Genomic DNA, 6,136 nt, shown 5'->3' on the forward strand with positions numbered 1-6,136 from the left:
CTCTCTCTCTCTCTCTCTCACACACACACACAGAACTGACCTCAGAGCTTTTGCTGACAATTTTATCTAAATAGAAATTAACAATTTTTATTAAAACTTTCATTCTGTGTTTTTATAGTTACTTTATTTTTAGGGCTGCTTATGCTGGTTTCCTATTTATTATAATAGATACTTTTCCTTGAAGATGAATTTATTTATACACTTAATATAAATTAACATAAATTTACTTATGAAAAATGAGTCATTTATAGACAATTTATAGAAAATGAAGCCCCATTTGGGGCTGCAGGTGGGGGTACAGCTGAGACACAGGTTTCCATGGAAAGATATGAGGAAGTGAGGTTTGAGAAACACTGCACTCATGAGGCAGTAAGCTAAGACGATGAGGGCATTTCTCCAAGAGAACAGCCCGTACCAAGGTCAGGGACATGAGAATGCCAACACGTTCAGGGACATACAAATAGATCCCTTTGGCAGGCACGGCAGGGGGGAGGGGACAGAGCCTCTGCAACAGCAGGTCTAGTTATGACCAAGTGCTGAGTAAGGAGTGTGGATTTCATTTTAAAGGAGGAGTTCTCCACGCAGTCAAACTCAGTCATTCTTTTTTTTTTTTTTTTTTTATTTACATATTTATTTTTGGCTACACTGGGTCTTTGTTGCTATGCATGAGTTTTCTCCAGTTGTGGTGCTCGGGCTTCTCGTTACAGTGGCTTCTCTTGATACGGAGCACAAGCCGAAGCCTTCGGTACTTGTGGCTCTAGAACATAGACTCAGTAGCTGTGGCCCAGCCATGGGCTTAGTTGCCCAGAGGCACGTGGGATCTTCCTGGACCAGAGATCAAACCCATGTCCGCTGCATGTGCAGGCAGATTCTTACCCACTGTACCACCAGGAAAGTCCAATCATCCTCCTAATATGCATTCTGTTACTATCCTGCAATGAAATTCACCTATCATAAAGCCTATCTACACACACAAAAATCAATGTCAATACAATACCTGATTGTACTACCCAGTGCTGGGAGCCAGAACGGGAGTTCCCACCCATGACAAAGGTCATGCGGAGAGGCCTGATATGCAAAGGCGAGTCAGGACTCAAGGGGCTCCCCCCTGGACCTGCCTGAGCATCTACCCAAAACCAGAATCTGTCTGTTTTACTATTTTACGACTTTCACCAACTCCTCTGACATTAACGAGGGGCTATCCCCAACCACCATTCTCTGAAGGAAATCAACTTAAAGCTCTAGTTAATAAGTCTCCTGGGCATAATAGGAGTGTTTAAATCCAAACCCCTCAGACGGCTCCTAACTTGCCTGACAGGTTTACCCGGACTCCTACAGCTATGCGTACGATTCTTTACAGTCTCCCAAGGCATGGGGAGCTTAAGATATTCAAATAGTATAGAGCCTCTGGGAGAGTTAGAAATTTTTAGAACTAGTAGAAGATTTCATTGTTGAGCCCATGCTTGCTGCCAAGTTTCCACATCCCCTGTATTGTATCCTTGAAAGTGTACTAATTAATATAGTTGGTACATAGAAAAAATAAGTAGCGGCCTTGGTGCTACCAACTTTTTTTTTTTTTTTGGTGCCACCAACTTTAGACCTTTAAGGTAATAAATTATTTCCTTGTCGTAAACCCACTGCACCTCTGCCCTATAGAAATTCAACTTTATCTAACACCTTCGGAGGATGGCGCCAAACTTTAAAATAATTACTCTTAGAGAAAATAAGTCTTATGGTTGACAAACCTTTATCAGAGTCATAAAATGTTAACAGGCCTTCTGGCCAGAAGATGATGTAAATCACCTAAACCATTTACATACGATAAGTTTGCAGAAAAGCAAAGACTGCTGACTTTGCATGATTTCACACCCCCTATTATCCTCTATGCACAACTTAAGGTATATAAGCTCCCTTTGAGAATAAAGTTACGGGCCTTGCTCAAAACTTGGTCTCCCCATGTCGTTCTTTCTTGTTTCTTTTTCTCTCTTTTTCTCTTCTGATCTTCCTTCAGGCCAAAATAATTGGAGCGCGGAGGTCCTCTGAGACCACTTACTTGCCTGGGCTTCTAAGACCCACTCGAGAAGGTGGGGCACCTTCAGTGATTCGAGAGAGCGCCCGCGGCCTCCATGGTCAGAGCAAACCTGGTGTCACGGTTATATTGATTTTTCACGTAAACCAGTTATAATGAGCCTCTAATCTCTTTGCTTTGCTATTCTAATTGCCAACGACGTCATCCTGAAGGAATCCCTGGATTCAACTGGGGCTGGACTCTGGTAACCCAGGATAAAGAAGAATGCATGTTTGAGTATGTTAATGCTTAGGCACAGTGAAGCAATCTGATGCTGGCCCCTCTTTATGCAGCTACTGTGTTTATAATGCACATACAGTGTAGGCAAACCGGCCACTTCGAGACTGCTAGTTTGCTCTTGGTGATGGGATTTACCGAGATGGTGACCAAGTCTTGGCAAAGTTCCAAACAAAGCCACATGCAGCTGTTCCTCTACATAAAGAGTAGCTGTGTTACCAAAAAGTGCTGTGTATATTTGAACCTTCCCAATAATACATTGCATCCATATGTGAAATGTGGTTAGTCTAGGCAGAGAAAATCATAAACATGATTTTTAAAACTAAGTAATATGCCGGGAGCCGGCATATTGCATATTGAGTGCATAGTGCATATTGCATATTGAGTGCAGCACTTTCCACAGCATCATCTTTCAGGATCTGGAATAGCTCAACTGGAATTCTATCACTGCTGGGAGCCAGTGAGGAATTCCGCCCATGACAAAGGTCATGAGGAAGGAGGCTCGGCACACGCAAAGGCGGGATCGAGCTTCAGGAGTCCCCCTGGAAATTCTCGAGCATATACCCCCAAAACCAGAGTCTGCCTACTTTCTGCTTTGTGCTTTCACCTACACCTCTGACTTTACGGGGGGCTGTCCCCCACTACCTCTCTGAAAAAAGTTAGCTTACAGCCTCAGTTAATAATTCCTGGGTGTGACAGTGTTTAACCTACAAACTCCTTTGGAAATCCTCTAGCCTGCCTGAATAGGTTTTTCCGGCCACATGTGATTGTTCAGAGCCTCCTAACTGTGAGAGGCAGGAGATGTTCTAAACTGTGTAAACACAGATTCTTTTGAGTAGTTAAAAGATTGATTAGAAATTGTATTGGTGAAGGGATTTTCACTTGTTGGGCCGATGTTTGCTGCTAAGTTTCCATATCCCTTACCTGCTGTGTCCCTGGCAGTGTATTGATTAATATAGTTGGTGTAAATAGTAGCTTTAATGTTTGTAACCTGGGACCCTTGAGTTAATTCTTTTTCTTGTTATAGCCCCCACCACACCTTTGCTCTGTAGGAATGCAACTTTATCTAATGCTTTTTGGAGGCTGGCGCCTGACTTTAGAATAATCTCCTTTAGAGAAAAAGGCCTCCGGGCCAGAAGATGATGCAAATCACCTAAACTTTTGCATATGATAAGTTTGCAGGAAGAAAGCCTGGCTTACTGCATGACTCTACCCCTTCCCCCATTATCCTCTATGCATAACTTAAGGTATAAAAACTACTTTGGAAAATAAAGTGCGGGCCTTGTTCACCGAAACTTGGTCTCACCATGTCGTTCTTTCTCTTACCTTCTGGCTGAATTATTCAGCCTCTTTTCTCCACTGAATTTCCTCACTGAGCTATCCTTATTTCAGCCTCTTTTCTTCACTGAATTTTACTGAGCTATCCTCATTCTATTACTCTTTATATCCTTAATTAACATTTAATTAAGCAATTGTTTCCTGATCTTCGCCTACGCCGTCTCTCCTTCGAATACCCTGGATCAGCCGGGGCTGGTCCTCGGCAGTAATAGGTTTTATTTTTAGTACGGTTTTAGATTCACAGAAGAGTTGAGCAATGGGACAGAGAGTTCCACATACTCACCTTCCCATTTCATTCCCCAGTTTCTGCTATTACTAACATCTTGTATTAGTGTGGTACCTTTGTTACAATTGGTGAACTAATATTAATATAGCTAGTCTGTCGTTTATATTAAGATTCGCTCTGTGGGTTTTGGCAAGGGCATAGTGTCGCGTGGCCACCGTTACAGTTTCATGTAGAATAGTTTCACTGACCGAAAAGACTCCTGTGCTTTATATTTACCCCTCAGCTCCATCTCCCAAACCCCTGGCAACCACTGATCTCTTTACTGTGAGTATAGTTTTGCCTTTTCTGAAACGCTATATAGTTAAAATCACATAGTATATAGTTTTTTCAGACTATCTTCTTCCATGTAGCAATATGGGGCCCTTAAAGCTCCTGGTTACGTGTGTGTGTTTGTGTGTTATATTTTGGTCTAAGATTTACTTTGAGCTAATTTCTATAAAAAGTGGTTTTTCACCCACATGAATGCCTAGGGTGTTAGTCACAAGTTGCACAGGAGACAGGCAAGTTTCCTCGTGTGGGACAGTCTTGTGCATTTGGAGATAACTATTCAATATATCCCTGTCCTCACCCACCACCAAAAAAAAAAAGCCCTCAAATGCCCCAGGAGTCAGTACTGTCCTTCTAAGGATCATTTCCTCCTGACATAGGACACAGAGGAGGAAGGTGTTCAAATAAGCTATTTATTTAAAGGTCACTGCAGTTGCTTTGAATTTTAACACAGTCTTTTGGAGGCATCCATCCAAAACTAATTTTTGTTCAGCTTAGTTTTGAACTTCATATACACACAATTTACTTTTTAAAAAATCAACACATTTTTGAGATCCATCCATGATGATACATTTGGCTGTTGTTCTTTCACTGTTCACTGATGTGTAGTATTCTACAGCGTGGTATTTATCTCGGTGGATAAATGTCGCGGGCATTTGACTTGTTTCCAGTTTTACGCTAGTTTAAGCAAGGCTCTGCGTGGTATTGTACCCCCTGCATGTATCCTGGGCACTTGTGCAGGAGCTTCTACAGGTCAGGGTTTCTCAGCCTCAGTGCTATAGATACTTGGCTGGGTGATAGTTGTGGGAGCTGTCCTGCTCACTGGAGGATGTTGAGCATTATCGGAGACCACACTCACTAGACCCAGTGGCCCCTTCTCCCAGGTGTGATAATCAGTGTCTTCCGCATCATCAAATGTGCCCTGGGGCAAAACCGCCCCTAGTGGAGAACTGCTTTTCTGAGGCCCTTGTTCTCAGTTCTGTCGGACCAAACGCCCTCTTTTTTAAATTAAAGTATAGCTGATTTTCAACGTTGTGTTAGTTTCAGATGTACAGCAATATATATGTATATTTTCAAAATCTTTTCCATTATAGGTTATCAAAAGATATTAAATATAGGTCCCTGTGCTATACAGGAGGTCTTTGTAGTTTATTTTATTTTATTTTTTTTAATTGTAATATTTTATTTTTAAGTAAAATTACAGATACAAAGCCCATATAAAACATGGAAAATTGTTCTCATAAAGCCTAGTGAAAATCAGTATACAAATTTTAAACATTGATTACAATTATGTTAAAAATACATATGCACATGAGAAATGATTGCAAGAACATAAACTAGTAGTGTAAAATACTAACCATGATTTTTTTGAATGAGGCTATTACAACAGATTGAGTTATTTTTTCTTTATTAATTCTGTTTTCAAAACTTAATTATTAGGTTTTAAAGCATTCTGTTTCTTGTAAAATATTTCTGTTTTGACAGGGTATAAAGCTTAAGTCAAACTGGAATTTTAATGAGAACTAAATTTAATGTTGAAATAGATTCAGGTAAATGTTTATTATATTTTGCAATGATTTTTCTTTATATTCTGTTATATATATATATTTATATATATTCTTTATATAAATTCTGTTATATTTACAGAATTTAAAAGATTAATTTTGGGTGTTTGGGAAAATAAGACTATCTAGAATGATAAAAGTCAAATTTTGGGGCTTCTCTGGTGGTACAATGGATGAAAGTCCATTTGCCAGTGCAGGGAACACAGGTTCAACCTCAGGTCCAGCAAGATGCCGAGGAGCAGCTGGGCCTATTTGCCACAATTACTGAGCCCATCTTCTAGAGCCTGAGAGCCACAGCCACTGAGCTTGCATGCTGCAACTGCTGAAGCCCGTGCTCTGCAACAAGAGAAGCCACCGCAGGGGAAGCTCATGCAC

Source organism: Bos javanicus, chromosome 29 (assembly GCF_032452875.1).
Source record: "Bos javanicus breed banteng chromosome 29, ARS-OSU_banteng_1.0, whole genome shotgun sequence".
NCBI classification, from domain to species: Eukaryota; Metazoa; Chordata; class Mammalia; order Artiodactyla; family Bovidae; genus Bos; species Bos javanicus.